Raw genomic sequence first — 19,606 nt, 5'->3', positions numbered from 1 at the left:
TATATATATAAATATATACTGCTCAAAAAAATAAAGGGAACACTTAAACAACACAATGTAACTCCAAGTCAATCACACTTCTGTGAAATCAAACTGTCCACTTAGGAAGCAACACTGATTGACAATAAATGTCACATGCTGTTGTGCAAATGGAATAGACAACAGGTAGAAAGTATAGGCAATTAGCAAGACACCCCCAATAAAGGAGCGGTTCTGCAGGTGGTAACCAGAGATCACTTCTCAGTTCCTATGCTTCCTGGCTGATGTTTTGGTCACTTTTGAATGCTGGCGGTGCTTTCACTCTAGTGGTAGCATGAGACAGAGTCTACAACCCACACAAGTGGCTCAGGTAGTGCAGCTCATCCAGGATGGCACATCAATGCGAGCTGTGGCAAGAAGGTTTGCTGTGTCTGTCAGCGTAGTGTCCAGAGCATGGAGGCGCTACCAGGAGACAGGCCAGTACATCAGGAGATGTGGAAGAGGCCGTAGGAGGGCAACAACCCAGCAGCAGGACCGCTACCTCCGCCTTTGTGCAAGAAGGAGCAGGAGGAGCACTGCCAGGGCCCTGCAAAATGACCTCCAGCAGGCCACAAATGTGCATGTGTCTGCTCAAACGGTCAGAAACAGACTCCATGAGGGTGGTATGAGGGCCCGACGTCCACAGGTGGGGGTTGTGCTTACAGCCCAACACCGTGCAGGACGTTTGGCATTTGCCAGAGAACACCAAGATTGGCAAATTCGCCACTGGCGCCCTGTGCTCTTCACAGATGAAAGCAGGTTCACACTGAGCACGTGACAGACGTGACAGTCTGGAGACACCGTGGAGAACGTTCTGCTGCCTGCAACATCCTCCAGCATGACCGGTTTGGCGGTGGGTCAGTCATGGTGTGGGGTGGCATTTCTTTGGGGGGCCGCACAGCCCTCCATGTGCTCGCCAGAGGTAGCCTGACTGCCATTAGGTACCGAGATGAGATCCTCAGACCCTTTGTGAGACCATATGCTGGTGCGCTTGGCCCTGGGTTCCTCCTAATGCAAGACAATGCTAGACCTCATGTGGCTGGAGTGTGTCAGCAGTTCCTGCAAGAGGAAGGCATTGATGCTATGGACTGGCCCGCCCGTTCTCCAGACCTGAATCCAATTGAGCACATCTGGGACATCATGTCTCGCTCCATCCACCAACGCCACGTTGCACCACAGACTGTCCAGGAGTTGGCGGATGCTTTAGTCCAGGTCTGGGAGGAGATCCCTCAGGAGACCATCCGCCACCTCATCAGGAGCATGCCCAGGCATTGTAGGGAGGTCATACAGGCACGTGGAGGCCACACACACTTCTGAGCCTCATTTTGACTTGTTTTAAGGACATTACATCAAAGTTGGATCAACCTGTAGTGTGGTTTTCCACTTTAATTTTGAGTGTGACTCCAAATCCAAACCTCCATGGGTTGATAAATTGGATTTCCATTGATTATTTTTGTGTGATTTTGTTGTCAGCACATTCAACTATGTAAAGAAAAAAGTATTTAATAAGATTATTTCATTCATTCAGATCTAGGATGTGTTATTTTAGTGTTCCCTTTATTTTTTTGAGCAGTGTATATATAGTATATATAGGGCCATTAGCCCCAATTCAGCTGACAGCGGCTGCTCACACAGAGAAAAACCACCACATGATAGTAGGGGGCCCTGGAGAAACCACCTTTTCTGTGCTGGGGGAACAGACAATGCATTGTGGGTTGTCTGGAGAGGAGTGGGGAGTCTGCCCCCCCCCCATTAAGGCCAGTGACGCCCAGCTGCTTAAGCTCGTTCTCCAGACTATGGGCCATTGTTTCCACGCATGCCCCGTTTTAGTCTCATCCCGGACCCCGATGGGCCACTAGTGATGATCTATGGCCTGTTGAGCTGGACCAGTTTCTACGGGGGTGGACCACAGGGCTCCGTGGGTGAACCACAAATTTTTGACTGATAGCCTGTCACCGCCTCCCAACCCCTCACCCCTTCTCCTGATCGCGGTGTCCTAAAAAAGGCACTCGTCTGTCCCCCAATTTTCTCCCTCCATGAGTCCATCCATGCTCTTGTTGTTGGATAACTTCCTGTGATTGTCCGAGCATGCAGAAACTACACCTCTCATTATTCACAATGTGTATTTTTATTGGGTGGCAACTTCACTCAGGAAAGGTGTTCTCAGCCTTGTGTGTTTCATTCTGTCTTCCTTTTTACGGCGGGCCTTAAAAAGCTAATGTCTGTCATCTCATCTGCTTGTTGGCAATTAAATGCTATTGTAGTGGTATTGCAGCAAGGCCGTGGCTAGCACGTCCATCAGATTGAGGGTTGCATGGGAGACATGCTCAGTTAGGCCGTGCGGTCGTAAAGGGGTGTATTAAGGGTTTATGTACCTCACTGCAGCATTGTTAATGGCAAATGTCATTTACTGTGTGCTGCAAGAGGAGGCTATTCAATCCACTGTATGGTTTATCTATCGTGTCAAGAACTCACTAAAAAAGCCCTCCGTAATATCAAAGAAGTGGCTGAACAAAGCCTCCAACCCCTGAGGTTTAAACCTCATCTTGGGTTCTCCCCAAACAAAATTAATACTTTATATATTCAAATTCGGCAGAAATTAATCAAATGTAATTTTGCACATGTGCACGTGCACACTCACGGATGTGCATACACACATAATTTGCAGATACACACACATGCACAACAAACAAACAAACACACTATAGCATTTTAAGCTAGTCCGTGAAGCAAACAACAATCAACTGTTGGATAGCTTGTTTGCTTGTTTGTTTGTTGATATCAATGCCACTGCTTTTACAGGGTTTTCCTTTTACTGATAACCACTGGCTCCGACGTTATGGGGAATGTGGCGGGGATAACGATGATGATGAAGGTAATGACTGAATAATTATGAATTACCGATTGTTGAAGAGCCATATAGTGTGGATTTGGAACAAACAGTTAGATAGGGAGGGAGGGAGAAGGAGAGGGGTCTTTCTCTTCAAGTGTGTCGCCTGATTAAAGTGTATGTTTCGGAGCTAATTATCAGTGGTGTAAAGTACTGAAGTAAACATACTTTAAAGTACTACTTAAGTCGTTGTTTTGGTGTATCTGTATTTTACTATTTTTGACAACTTTCACTTTTACTTCACTTCATTCCTGAAGAAAATAATTGACTTTTTGCGCCATACATTTTCCCTCACACCTAAAAGTACTGGTTCCATTTTGAATGATTAGCAGAACAGGAAATTGGTCATATTCACACACTCATCAAGAGCACATCCCTGGTCATCCCTACTGTCTCTGATCTGGCAGACTCACTAAACACACATGCTTTGTTTGTAAATGATGTCTGAGTGTTGGAGTGTGCCCCTGGCTATCCATTGCTTATAAGGAATTTGAAATGACTTTTGATAAGTTCATATTAGCAATTACATTTACGTTGATACTTAAGTATATTTAAAATCAAATACTTTTAGACTTTCACTTAAGTAGTATTTTACTGGGTGACTTTCACTTTTACTTGAGCCATCTTCTATTAAGATATATTTACTTTTACTCAAGTATGACAATTGAGTAGATTTCCCACCACTGCTAATTACATCCAGAGCCACAGACCTCGGGAACAGATGCCAGACTTGCACCAATAAATGCTTATACTGTAAGTCACTTATGTAGGAACTACCTGACTGGGCTACCTTATGTAGGAACTACCTGACTGGGCTGCCTTATGTAGGAACTACCTGACTGGGCTACCTTATTTAGGAACTACCTGACTGGGCTGCCTTATTTAGGAACTACCTGACTGGGCTACCTTATTTAGGAACTACCTGACTGGCCTACCTTATGTAGGAACTACCTGACTGGGCTGCCTTATTTAGGAACTACCTGACTGGGCTACCTTATGTAGGAACTACCTGACTGGGCTACCTTATTTAGGAACTACCTGACTGGGCTACCTTATTTAGGAACTACCTGACTGGGCTACCTTATTTAGGAACTACCTGACTGGGCTACCTTATTTAGGAACTACCTGACTGGGCTACCTTATGTAGGAACTACCTGACTGGGCTACCTTATTTAGGAACTACCTGACTGGGCTACCTTATTTAGGGGTGGCCTGACTGGGCTGCCTGACTGGGCTGCCTGACTGAGCTGCCTTATTTAGGGGCAGTCTGACTGAGCTGCCTGACTGGGCTGCCTTATTTAGGGGCGGCCTGACTGAGCTGCCTTATTTAGGGGCGGTCTGACTGAGCAGCCTTATTTAAGGGTGGCCTGACTGAGCAGCCTTATTTAGGGGCGGTCTGACTGAGCTGCCTTATTTAGGGGCGGTCTGACTGAGCAGCCTTATTTAAGGGCGGCCTGACTGAGCAGCCTTATTTAAGGGCGGTCTGACTGAGCTGCCTTATTTAGGGGCGGCCTGACTGAGCAGCCTTATTTAAGGGCGGCCTGACTGAGCAGCCTTATTTAAGGGCGGTCTGACTGAGCTGCCTTATTTAGTGGCGGTCTGACTGAGCAGCCTTATTTAGGGGCGGTCTGACTGAGCTGCCTTATTTAAGGGCGGTCTGACTGAGCTGCCTTATTTAGTGGCGGTCTGACTGAGCAGCCTTATTTAAGGGTGGCCTGACTGAGCTGCCTTATTTAAGGGCGGTCTGACTGAGCAGCCTTATTTAGGGGCGGTCTGACTGAGCTGCCTTATTTAAGGGCGGCCTGACTGAGCTGCCTTATTTAGTGGCGGTCTGACTGAGCAGCCTTATTTAGTGGCGGCCTGACTGAGCAGCCTTATTTAAGGGCGGTCTGACTGAGCTGCCTTATTTAGGGGCGGCCTGACTGAGCTGCCTTATTTAGGGGCGGCCTGACTGAGCTGCCTTATTTAAGGGCGGTCTGACTGAGCAGCCTTATTTAGGGGCGGTCTGACTGAGCTGCCTTATTTAAGGGTGGCCTGACTGAGCTGCCTTATTTAGGGGCGGCCTGACTGAGCTGCCTTATTTAAGGGCGGTCTGACTGAGCTGCCTTATTTAGTGGCGGTCTGACTGAGCAGCCTTATTTAGTGGCGGCCTGACTGAGCAGCCTTATTTAGGGGCGGTCTGACTGAGCAGCCTTATTTAAGGGCGGTCTGACTGAGCTGCCTTATTTAGTGGCGGTCTGACTGAGCAGCCTTATTTAGGGGCGGCCTGACTGAGCTGCCTTATTTAAGGGCGGTCTGACTGAGCAGCCTTATTTAGTGGCGGCCTGACTGAGCAGCCTTATTTAGGGGCGGTCTGACTGAGCTGCCTTATTTAAGGGTGGCCTGACTGAGCAGCCTTATTTAGGGGCGGTCTGACTGAGCTGCCTTATTTAGGGGCGGTCTGACTGAGCAGCCTTATTTAAGGGTGGCCTGACTGAGCTGCCTTATTTAGGGGTGGCCTGACTGAGCTGCCTTATTTAGGGGTGGTCTGACTGAGCTGCCTTATTTAAGGGTGGCCTGACTGAGCTGCCTTATTTAGGGGCGGCCTGACTGAGCTGCCTTATTTAGGGGCGACCTGACTGAGCAGCCTTATTTAGGGGCGGCCTGACTGAGCAGCCTTATTTAGGGGTGGCCTGACTGAGCTGCCTTATTTAGGGGCGACCTGACTGAACTGCCTTATTTAGGGGTGGCCTGACTGAACTGCCTTATTTAGGGGTGGCCTGACTGAGCTGCCTTATTTAGGGGCGACCTGACTGAACTGCCTTATTTAGGGGCGACCTGACTGAACTGCCTTATTTAAGGGTGGCCTGACTGAGCAGCCTTATTTAAGGGTGGCCTGACTGAGCAGCCTTATTTAAGGGTGGACTGACTGAGCTGCCTTATTTAAGGGCGGTCTGACTGAGCAGCCTTATTTAGGGGCGGTCTGACTGAGCTGCCTTATTTAAGGGCGGCCTGACTGAGCTGCCTTATTTAGTGGCGGTCTGACTGAGCAGCCTTATTTAGTGGCGGCCTGACTGAGCAGCCTTATTTAAGGGCGGTCTGACTGAGCTGCCTTATTTAGGGGCGGCCTGACTGAGCTGCCTTATTTAGGGGCGGCCTGACTGAGCTGCCTTATTTAAGGGCGGTCTGACTGAGCAGCCTTATTTAGGGGCGGTCTGACTGAGCTGCCTTATTTAAGGGTGGCCTGACTGAGCTGCCTTATTTAGGGGCGGCCTGACTGAGCTGCCTTATTTAAGGGCGGTCTGACTGAGCTGCCTTATTTAGTGGCGGTCTGACTGAGCAGCCTTATTTAGTGGCGGCCTGACTGAGCAGCCTTATTTAGGGGCGGTCTGACTGAGCAGCCTTATTTAAGGGCGGTCTGACTGAGCTGCCTTATTTAGTGGCGGTCTGACTGAGCAGCCTTATTTAGGGGCGGCCTGACTGAGCTGCCTTATTTAAGGGTGGCCTGACTGAGCAGCCTTATTTAGGGGCGGTCTGACTGAGCTGCCTTATTTAGGGGCGGTCTGACTGAGCAGCCTTATTTAAGGGTGGCCTGACTGAGCTGCCTTATTTAGGGGTGGCCTGACTGAGCTGCCTTATTTAGGGGTGGTCTGACTGAGCTGCCTTATTTAAGGGTGGCCTGACTGAGCTGCCTTATTTAGGGGCGGCCTGACTGAGCTGCCTTATTTAGGGGCGACCTGACTGAGCAGCCTTATTTAGGGGCGGCCTGACTGAGCAGCCTTATTTAGGGGTGGCCTGACTGAGCTGCCTTATTTAGGGGCGACCTGACTGAACTGCCTTATTTAGGGGTGGCCTGACTGAACTGCCTTATTTAGGGGTGGCCTGACTGAGCTGCCTTATTTAGGGGCGACCTGACTGAACTGCCTTATTTAGGGGCGACCTGACTGAACTGCCTTATTTAAGGGTGGCCTGACTGAGCAGCCTTATTTAAGGGTGGCCTGACTGAGCAGCCTTATTTAAGGGTGGACTGACTGAGCTGCCTTATTTAAGGGTGGCCTGACTGGCTGCCGTGAAGGGAATGACATGACTGGCAGTACTGGCGCCCGGGGCCCTTTCTCTTTCTCTCTCGCCATTCTCTCTCCCAAGCTCTTTGTCTTGTCATTCTACATTTCTCTCTCTCTCTCTCTCTCTCTGTGTGTGTGTGTGTGTGTGTGTGTGTGTGTGTGTGTGTGTGTGTGTGTGTGTGTGTGTGTGTGTGTGTGTGTGTGTGTGTGTGTGTGTGTGTGTGTGTGTGTGGCTTCAAAACCTGCTTCAAAACCACACGGGCAGGCAGACACAGCAGGGCCTGATAAAAGAAAACAATATTACAATACTACAATATTACAATACTGCAATATTACAATAATGCAATACAACAATATTACACTACTACTATACAACAAAATTACATTAATACACGAATACAATATTACACTACTGCCATTTTTACGCTATTACACTACTAAAGTATTACAATACTACACTAATACAATATTACAATATTACACTAATACAATATTACAATATTACACTACTGCTATACCACAATATTACACCACTACAATATTACAATACTATACAAATACAATGTTACAATACAACAATACAACACTATTACAATACTACAATGTTACACTACTACAATATCATTATATGACAATACTACAATACTACAATATTACAATAATACAATATTACAATACTGCCCTACTGCAATATTACAATACTGCAATGTTACACTACTACAATATCCTAATATGACAATACTACAATACTACAATGCTACAATATTACAATATTACAATACTGCCCTACTGAAATATTACAATACTACAAAGTTACACTATTTCAATACTACACTACTACACCGCTACAGTACCGCAATACTGCAATACTATACTACAATTCTACAATTACTACAATATTACAATACCACAGTCTTACAATACTAAACTATTACAATATTACACTACTACATTATTACAATAATAAGACAGTACTATACCACAATAATACTATAATACACTGTAATACTACAATAGTACACTACTAAAATATTACACTACTACAATATTAAAATATTACACTACTACTACACTACAATATAACAATATTACACTACTACTACACGACAATATTACAATACTACACTAAAACAAATTACAATACTACTCTATTACAATATTACTATACTACAATATTACAATATTACACTACTACAATATTACACTACTACAATATTACAATACTACCCTACTACAATACTACAATATTACAATGTCACTATAATAAAATACTACAATATTACATACTACATAATTAAAAAACAACATTAAAGTACTACACTACCACAGTATAGTAATCGGACTATACCACACTACTACAATATTACAATACTACAATATTACACCTCTACAATATTAAAATACTACACTAACAGAATATTACACTACTACAATATAACAATGCTACTATGTTACACTACGACAATACCACAATGCTTCAATATTACAACACTTTGCTACTAAAATATGACAATGCTACTATACTACACAACTACAATATTACAATGGTACAATATTACAATACTACACTACTACACTACTAAAATATGACCCTACTACAATACAACAATTTTACCCTATTACAATACCCCATTACTGCAATACTAGACTACTACAGTACTATACTACAATATTACAATACTACACCATTACACTATTACAATATACCAACATTACTTTACTACAATACTACCGTATAACAACACTACAATATTACAATACCACACTAAAATATTACAAATCTGCACTACTACAATGGTGCGTTACTACAATAGTGCAATACTACACTACTACAGCATGTCCCTACTGAATTCTACAATACTACAATATGACCATACTACAATACTACAGTACTACAATAATACACTACTACAATACTACACTTCTACAGTAATATACTACAATATTGCACTACTACACCTTTACAATATTACACTACTACAACATTACTATACTATAATACTACAATATTACACTGCTACACTATTACAATACTTCAATATGACTCTACTACGCTATTACAATACTACAATATTGCTATACCACAATATTACACCACTACACTATTGCAATACTACAATAGTACAGTACTACAATATTACACTACAATACTAAATAACTACAAATACTACACTACTACACTACTATAATATTACAATACTACAATATTGCAATACAACACTAACACAATATCACAATACTACACTACTACTATACTACACTACTACAATACTACACTACTCAAATATAACACTGCTACAATATTCCAATACTACAATATGGCATTACTACACTGCTACAATACCACAATATTAAACTGCTACTATACTACACTACTACAATACTACACTACTAAAATACCACACTACTCCAATATTACGTGTTTACACTCCTACACTACTACAATACAACACTACTACAATACCAGAATACTACAGTACTGCACTACTATACTACTACACTATTACAATATTACAATACTACACTACTACACTATTGTAATATTACAATACTACACTACTACACTGTTATAATATTACAATACTACACTACTACACTATTATAATATTACAATGCTACACTACTACACTATTATAATATTACTATACTACACTACTACACTATTGTAATAGTACTAAACTACACGACTACACTATTATATTACTATACTACACTACTACACTATTATAATATTACTGTACTACACTACTACATTATTATAATTACTATACTACACTACTACACTATTATAATATTACTCTTCTACACTACTACACTATTATATTATGTGCCATGTGCTATTATGTGTTAGTTTTACAGTTTCTCTCAACGTCAAATTGGTTGTTGTCTCCTCTGGCTTGATAATTGTTAAAGCGGTAGACTTTTAGAGAGGAGTTTTTGTTTTTAACGGCAGGATCACGATTTTCTGTTTTTAAATGTGTTCAGATGAACATGTGTTGACTTGAGCTATTGGTACTTCATTCTTGACAGAAAAGACTGGAAAATATTATATCCATTTAAGCTGCTGTCTTGAAGTAGTGGAGGCATGAAAGTGTTATTGAAGCATACAGAGATGTGTATAATGATCCTGTAGTATTTTAAGAAGTTCATTGACGGCACATGGGATTCTCTGTACCGTCCATTGTTGTTGATCATTTACAGTGTCGTTCTAATGATCTTGATTGACTGACTGTCTGACTGACCTTACAATAGCCCACTACTGTCCTCTGCCTATCTCTAAGCATGGAATCAATTACGTGCCATTGCAGAGGTAGATCTATACTCCAAACCACCTGTATTTCACCATGCCCATGCCGGTCATATTTATATGAACATATTCTTATTCCTCCCTTTACATTTGTGTGTATAAGGTAGTTGTTGGGGAATTGTTAGATTGCTTGTTAGATATTACTGCACTGTCAGAACTAGAAGCACAAGAATTTCGCTACACTCGCATTAACATCTGCTAACCATCTGTATGTGTGTCACGTCCTGACCATAGTAAGCTGTTATTTTCTATTGTAGAGTAGGTCAGGGCGTGACAGGGGGGTTTTCTAGTTTCGTTTTTTCTATGTTATGTTCTAGTTTTGTATTTCTATGTTGGGTTGTTCTAGTTTTGTATTTCTATGTTGGGCTGTGTTTGGGATGATCTCCAATTAGAGGCAGCTGGTCATCGTTGTCTCTAATTGGAGGTCATATTTAAGTTGGTGTTTGTCCCACCTGGGTTTGTGGGAGATTCATTTTGAGTAGTGTATGTTTCACCTCTGCGTCACGGTTTGTTGTTTTTGTCATTCAGTTTATTTATGTATTGCATAGTTTCACAGTATAAATAAAATGTGGAACAACACACACGCTGCACTTTGGTCCGCTCATTCCTACGAAGAAAAATACAGGTGAAGAACAAATGACATAATGGACCGGTTTCCCCAGACACATATTACACCTAGTCCACGACTCAAAAGCATTATCAAGAGAGATTGAAAGAGATTTTTATTCTAGGACTAAACTTAATCTGAAAGAAGCCTGAAAGAAGTTGCTGTTAAAAAGATGCAATATTCTCTACAAAGCAGAATGTTTACTAAAATTATATTTACACTTACTTTTGTAATGTGTCACGACTTCCGCCGAAGTCAGCTCCTCTCCATGTTTGGGCGGCATTCGGCGATTGACGTCACCGGCTTTCTAGCCATCGCCGCTACATTTTTCATATTTCCATTTGTTTTGTCTTGTTCCATACACACCTGGTTTTCATTCCCTAATCACACTGCATGTATTTAGTCCTCTGTTCCCCTCCATGTCTTTGTCTGAAATTGTATTTATGTTAAATGGGTATTGTTACGCGGCATACTTTTTGTCTATAGTTCCGTGTTTGGGCACATTTATGTACTTTTGTGCTTTCGTTGGACTGGAATAAAAAGTGCGCCTGTTCACTACACTCTGCCCTCCTGCACCTGACTTCGCCTCCAGTACACACCCTTAACAGAATTTCACACCACCATGGAGTCAGCAGGAGCAGGTACCCCGGTTAGAGGAGTCGAGGAGTGTGTCCAGGAACACTCTGCAATGTTACATCATCTTGGTGCCATGATGGATCGCATTGTCCAGACCATGGTCCACTGGGAGAGACAGAAAGTCTCTCCAGTGCCTCGACCAGCGCAACCGGGGTTACCTCTAGCCGTCCCGTCCGGAGCCAGTCCCTGTGGGATGCGTCTCTCCCTTCCCAGGGAGTATGATGGGAGGGCAGCACAGTGCCAGGGGTTCCTTTTACAACTGGACCTCTACCTGGCCACCGTTCACCCAGCACCCTTGGGAAGGGAGAGAGTGTCCGCCCTCGTCTCATGCCTCTCAGGGAGAGCTCGGGAGTGGGCAAACGCCGTGTGGGGAGAAGGAGACGCGGCGTTGGACCACTTCGAGGAGTTCACCCGCCGCTTCCGGGCCGTCTTTGACCATCCGCCCGAAGGTAGAGCAGCGGGGGAACGGCTCTTCCATTTGAGGCAGGGGACGAGGAGCGCCCAGGAGTTCGCCCTGTAATTCCGGACCTTGGCCGCCGGAGCAGGCTGGAACGACAGGGCCCTCATCGACCACTACCGATGCAGCCTGCACGAGGACGTCCGACGTGAGCTGGTCTGCAGGGATGCCACCATCACCTTTGACCAACTGGTGGATTTGTCCATCCGGTTGGATAACCTGCTGGTCACCTGCGGACGTCCAGAGGGGGCTCTGTTGTTTCCATCTTCCAGCACCCTTGCTCCGGTGCCCATGGAGTTGGGAGTGGCTGCGCGTAGGGAGGCTGGAGGAGGGGCCATCACTTGCACCATCTGTGGCCGCAGAGGGCACACTGCCGGTCGGTGCAGTGTCGGTCCCTCTGGGAGTCGAGGCAGCATGCAGGGCACTCTGGCGTCACCCCAGGTGAGTTTGCACCACACTCATCCAGAGTCCTCTGTTGACCACCTGTTTGTACCTGTTTGTTTCCCTGAGGTTTCCCCGCATTCCCAGCATAAGGCGCTCGTAGATTCAGGCACAGCTGGGAATTTTATCGACAGAGCATTAGCCCTTAGTTTAGGGATCCACATTATTCCCGTAGTTAGACCTTTCCCGGTACGCGCTCTGGATAGTGGACCATTAGGGTCCGGGCTAATCAGGGAGGCCACCATCTCCCTGGCCATGGAGACGCAGGGGGGTCACGAGGAGAAAATCAGTCTCTTCCTCATTGACTGTCCTGCGTTTCCCATGGTACTAGGCCTTCCCTGGTTGGCTCATCATAACCCCACCATTTCATGGCAACAGAGGGCTCTCACGGGGTGGTCGCGAGAGTGCTCGGGCAGGTGTGTAGGGGTTTCCGTTGGTGCTACCACGGTGGAAAGTCCAGACCAGGTCGCCACCGTGCGCATCCCCCCAGAATATGCCGATTTGGCGACTCAATTACCACCTCATCGACGGGGGGATTATGCAATAAATCTCCTGGCAGACGCTGCACTTCCCAGGAGTCACGTGTATCCCCTGTCGCAAGCGGAGACGGTGGCTATGGAGACATATGTCTCTGAATCCCTGTGTCAGGGGTACATTCGGTCCTCCACTTCACCCGCCTCCTCGAGTTTCTTTTTTGTGAAGAAGAAGGATGGAGGTCTGCGCCCGTGCATTGACTATCGAGGTCTCAATCAAATCACGGTGAGGTACAGTTACCCGCTACCTCTTATCGCCACGGCGATTGAGTCAACGCATGGGGCGCGCTTCTTCACTAAACTGGATCTCAGGAGTGCGTATCACCTGGTGCGTATCTGGGAGGGAGACGAGTGGAAGACAGCGTTTACTACCACCTCAGGGCATTATGAGTACGTCGTCATGCCGTACGGGTTAATGAATGCTCCATCAATTTTCCAATCCATTGTAGATGAGATTTTCAGGGACCTGCATGGGCAGGGTGTAGTGGTGTATATCGATGACATTCTGATATACTCCGCTACACGCGCCGAGTCGTAATTAGCCGACTCCCACCATGGTAAAGGAGGTGCAGCGATTTTTAGGGTTTGCCAATTACTACCGGAGATTTATCCGGGGTTTTAGCCAGGTGGCTGCTCCCATTACCTCACTGCTGAAGGGGGGTCCTGTACGGTTGCAGTGGTCGGCTGAGGCGGACAGGGCTTTTGGGCACCTGAGAGCTCTGTTTACCTCGGCTCCCGTGCTGGCCCATCCGGATCCCACTTTGGCGTTCATAGTGGAGGTGGACGCGTCCGAGGCTGGGATAGGAGCTGTGCTCTCACAGCGCTCGGGCACGCCACCGAAACTCCGCCCCTGTGCTTTCTTCTGAAAGAAGGTCAGCCCGGCGGAGCATAACTATGATGTGGGGGACCGGGAGCTGTTGGCTGTGGTTAAAGCGTTGAAGGCGTGGAGACATTGGCTTGAGGGGGCTGAACACCCTTTCCTCATCTGGACTGACCATCGCAACCTGGAGTACATCCGGGCAGCGAGGAGACTGAATCCTCGTCAGGCAAGGTGGGCCATGTTCTTTACCCGTTTTGTGTTTACCCTGTCCTACAGACCAGGTTCCCAGAATATGAAGGCAGACGCACTGTCCCGGCTGTATGACACAGAGGAGCGGCCCATGGATCAGACTCCCATACTCCCGGCCTCCTGCCTGGTAGCGCCGGTCATGTGGGAGCTGGATGCAGACATTGAGCGGGCATTGCATACAGAGCCTGCTCCCCTCCAGTGTCCCGTCGTGCGTATGTACGGTCCATCTGCTGTCCGTGACCAGTTGATCAATTGGGCCCACACATCACCCTCCTCTGGTCATCCGGGGATCGGTCGGACGGTGCGCTGTCTGACTGGGAAGTACTGGTGGCCCACCTTGGCAAAGTATGTGAGGGTTTATGTTTCCTCCTGCTCGGTGTGCGCCCAGTGTAAGGCTCCGAGACACCTGCCCAGAGGTAAGCTACATCCCTTACCCATTCCACAATGACCTTGGTCACACCTGTCGGTGGATTTTCTAACCGATCTTCCTCTTTCACAGTGAAACACTACGATCCTGGTCGTTGTGGATCGAGTCCTGTCATCTCCTCCCTCTGTCCGGTCTTCCTACGACCCTACAGACTGCGGAAGCCCTGTTTACTCACGTCTTCCGGCAATACGGGGTGCCTGAGGATATAGTGTCTGATCAGGGTCCCCAGTTCACGTCGGGAGTCTGGAAGGCTTTCATGGAACATCTGGGGGTCTCGATCAACCTCATCTCGGGTTTTCACCCTGAGATTAACGGGCAGGTAGAAAGTGTCAACCAGGATGTGGGCAGGTTTCTGCGGTCCTATTGCCAGGACCGGCCGGGGGAGTGGGCGGCGTTCATGCCCTGGGCCGAGATGGCGCAGAACTCGCTTCGCCACTCCTCCACTAACCTCTCCCCCTTTCAGTGCCTATTGGGGCACCAGCCGGTTCTGGCGCCATGGCATCAAGGTCAGACCGAGGCTCCTGCGGTGGACGACTGGTTTAGGCGCGCGGAGACATGGGAGGCCGCCCATGTTCACCTCCAGTGAGCCGCGCTGCGCCAAAAGACCAGCGCGGACCGTCACCGAAGTGAGGCCCGAAACCTGCCCCTCCGCCTGCCCTGCCGGAAGCTGGGTCTGCGGTTTGTGGGGCCATTCAAAGTCCTGAGGAGGGTGAACGAGGTGTGTTACAGGTTACAGCTTCCCTCCGATTAACGTATTAACCCCTCATTCCATGTGTCTCTCCTTAGGCCGGTGGTGGCTGGTCCGGTCCAGGAATCTGAGGTGCGGGAGGTTCCTCCGCCCCATCTGGAAATCGAGAGGGTCCCGGCGTACTCCGTTCGTTCCATCCTGGATTCGAGGCGTCGTGCGGGAGGCCTTCAGTACCTTGTGGAGTGGGAGGGGTACTGTCCGGAGGAGAGGTGCTGGGTACCGGTGGCGGATGTTTTGGACCCTGCACTGCTGCGGGAGTTTCACCTTCGCCGGCCTGGTTCGCCCTGCGCCTCGCCCTCCGGGTCGTCCCTGAGGCCGGTGTCAGCGCGCCACTGGAGCCGCGCGTCAAGGGGGGGGTACTGTCACGACTTCCGCCGAACTCGGCTCCTCTCCTTGTTTGGGCGGCAATCGGCGATCGACGTCACCGGCTTTCTAGCCATCGCCGCTCCATTTTTCATATTTCCATTTGTTTTGTCTTGTTCCATACACACCTGGTTTTCATTCCCTAATCACACTGCATGTATTTAGTCCTCTGTTCCCCTCCATGTCTTTGTGTGAAATTGTATTTATGTTAAATGGGTATTGTTACGCGCCATACTTTTTGTCTATGTTCTGTGTTTGGGCACATTTATGTACTTTTGTGCTTTCGTTGGACTGGAATAAAAAGTGCGCCTGTTCACTACACTCTGCTCTCCTGCACCTGACTTCGCCTCCAGTACACACCCTTAACAGTGAGTGACCAATAAAATGATTTGATTTGAGATTTGGTGATCCTGCTAATCAGATTTCAATCATTACATAAGACATTTAATATATGATGAATTACTATATCCCATTCAGAAGACGGTTTTATCCAAAGCAACTCATGTGTGTATGCATATAACATACGGGTGGAAACCACTATCCTGGCGCTGCAAGCGCTATGGACTTCCAACAAAGCTACAGAGGACCACATTTGATATGCAAGGCTCGTTTTATATGAACAGCTAGTGAAGTAACTAAACTAAGCATACAATCTCACTTATCTCAATTACATATCACAATGTTTAAAAAACTGCATTTGGTAAATATAAATAAATACACACAGTGCCTTGCAAAGTTATTCAGACCCCTTGGATTTTGTTGTGTTACAAAGTGGGATTAAAATGTATTTATTTCTCATTTTTTGTCAACAATCTACACAGAATTCTCCAATGGCAAAGTGGAAGAACAATTCCACCAAAAAAATTAAGATTGATAAAAATAGTATAGCTAAAATATAGTTATTGCATAAGTATTCATCTCCCTGAGTCAACGCATGTTAGAAACACCATCGATTACAGCTGTGGGTCTTCTTGGGTAAGTCTATAAGAGCTTTTGCACACCTGGATTGTGCAATATTTGCCCATTATTCTTTTCAAAATTCTTCAAGCTCTGTCAATATGTTGGGGGTCATGGCTAGACAGCAATTTCGCTACACTCGCATTAACATCTGCTAACCATGTGTATGTGACCAATAAAATGTGATTTGATTGGATGTTCAAGTCTTGCCATAGATTTTCAAGAAGATTTTAGTCAAAACTGTAACTTGGCCACTCAGGAACATTCACTGTTTTCTTCGTAAGCAACTCCAGTGTAGATTTGGCCTTGTGTTGTAGGTTATTTTCCTGCTGAAAGTTGAATTCCTCTCCAAGTCTCTGGTGTAAAGCAGACTGAAGCAGGTTTTCCTGTGTTTAGCTCCATCACGTTTTTTTCATCCTGAAAAACTTCCCAGTATTTGCCGATGTCAGGAATTCCAATACCATGATGTAGCCACCACCATGCTTGAAAATAAGGAGGCAGTTATTCAGTGGTGTTGTAATGGATTTGCCCCAAAGAAAAGGCTTATCATTCAGGTCAAAAAGTGTCTTCCTTTGCTGTTGTTTTGCAGTATTACTTTAGTGCCTTGTTGCATACAAGATGCATGTTTTGGAATATTCTGTATATTTATATTGTTCTTTTCACTCTGTCATTTAGGTTAGTATTGTGGAGTCACTACAATGTCATTGATCCATCCTCAGTTTTCTCCCATCACAGACATTGAACTCTGTAGCCGTTTTAAAATCACTAATGGCCTCGTGGTAACATCCCTAAGCAGTTTCATTCCTGTCCTGCAGCTCAGTTCAGAAGGACGACTGTATCTTTGATGTGTCTGGGTGGTTTAATACATCATCCACAGCATAATTATTAACTTGACCATGCTTAAAAAGATATTGAATGTCTGATTTGTTATTGTTACCCATCTATCAATCACTGCCCTTCTTTTTGAGGCATTCAAAAAGCTCCCTTGTCGTGGTAGTTGAATATGTGCTTGAAATTCAATACTTGACTCATGGACCTTACATATGTTTTATGTATGGGGACAGAGGAGGGGTTAGTCATTCAAAAATCATGTCAACCTCTACCACCCTTAGTATGTCCATGTAACTTATTATGTGATTTGTTAAGCCGTATTGTAACACAATAAAATGTGAAGAAATCCAGGAAGTTCACTGTAAGTCAGCCATCTTTCGTGTCGTTATGTTACCTGCTCTCATCATGCTCTAGATCTGCCCTGGTTGTCTAGTCTTACATGTGTGCGTGTGTATGTGTGCGCACCAACTGTATGCCTGTGCACGGCCCCCCCATCAATGGTCCTCTCTCTCAGAGCCACCTGCAGTTGAACATCTTGGTAAATCAACTGTCTTTGGTATTAAGCCTCAACATTCCACAGATTTGCATATAGAGAGAGAGGTCTGTGCTCATTATCGCCTCGGTAACATGATGAAAGAGGACGAAAGTCACAGGAAATTCTAGTTGGTTGAGATGCATAGCCGACAACAGCTTAAAACACTGCACGCTGCAGCCTCCCAACAGAGTTTATGCTAACACAGAACGCTAATTTCACAGCTATATTTTGACTGCAAGAAGTTGTTTTGCAATTGATTATTTCCCAGAATAATTAGCGAGCGGTATGTTTTTTTCATGAGTTCCAAAGCACAGCTTTCTAATATCCATTTTGTAACTTCATATTGCATATATTCCATGGCCTATTAACATATTTGAAATATGTGTGATCTTTAAGGAATGTTCCAGATGTGTTTTGACCAAACACTGCTCCCCGAGTTCATTCATGTGGATTAGAATAAATTACCTAGTTGGTGCTGTTATTTAATAGTTTATGCGTCAAAAATATGTTTGAAAATTAGAATTTTCCACATGTACTTGTCTGGTCCTATTGGATAAAATGTAGCGTGCACTCTGAAGTATTCATAACCATCCGTGGTGTCCATGTAGGCAGTAGTAGGCACTCCCCTCCAAAAATGTCACAAACACACACACTCATGCACACACACACACACACACACACAAACACACACACTCATGCACACACACACACACACACACACACACACAAACACAGACACACACACACACACATACACACACACAAACACAGACACACACACACACTCAAACACACACGCTCATACACATACACACACACTCATGCACACACACACACACACACACACACACACACACACACACACACACACACACACACACACACACACACACAAACACACACACTCATGCACACACACACACACACAAACACAGACACACACACACACATACACACACACAAACACAGACACACACACACACACTCACACACACACGCTCACACACATGCACACACACGCACGCACACACACACGCGCATACACACACACACACACACACACACACACACACACACACACACACACACACACACACACACACACACACACACACACACACACACAGAGAGAGTTAGGCTCAAAGTGCTGTGTTAAGAGTACTGTTAGACTACTCTCTTTAAAATGTGAGCCTGATTAACTTATATCAGGAGTGAAACACATGGAAATTCTTAGAGTGGTGGAAAGGAAGGGGGTGGCGTATGTGTGTGTAGTCAGTGGAAACGGAAGATGTGGGAACGGCCATCCATCGCCCCCCACGTGGCCCAACGAGGTGGAAGAGAGGGGCGGATGTCGGTGAGCGGCAACTTTTCCATGACATCACTCGTCAGGCATTAACCACATTAACGTGTCTGTTCTCTCTCTCTCTCTCTCTCCTCTTCCTCTTTCCTCTCTCCACATCCTCTCTCTCCTCTTCCTCTTCCCTCTCTCCACATCCTCTCTCTCCTCTTCCTCTTTCCTCTCTCCTCTCTCCTCTCTCTCTCTCCTCTCCCTCTTTCCCTCTTCTCTCCTCATCTTCTCTCTCCTCTTTCTCTTTCCTTCTTCTCTCCTCATCTTCTCTCTCCTCTTCCTCTTTCCCTCTTCTCTCCTCATCTTCTCTCTCCCCTTCCTCTTTCCCTCTTCTCTCCTCATCCTCCCTCTCCACTCCCTCTCTCCTCTCCCTTTCCCTCTTCACTCCTCTCCTTC

The sequence above is a fragment of the Salmo salar genome, chromosome 19 (genome assembly GCF_965601325.2).
Source record: "Salmo salar chromosome 19, fSalSal1, whole genome shotgun sequence".
Classification (NCBI taxonomy): Eukaryota; Metazoa; Chordata; class Actinopteri; order Salmoniformes; family Salmonidae; genus Salmo; species Salmo salar.
The sequence above is the reverse complement of the archived record's forward strand: the minus strand, read 5'-3'. Positions refer to the sequence as shown.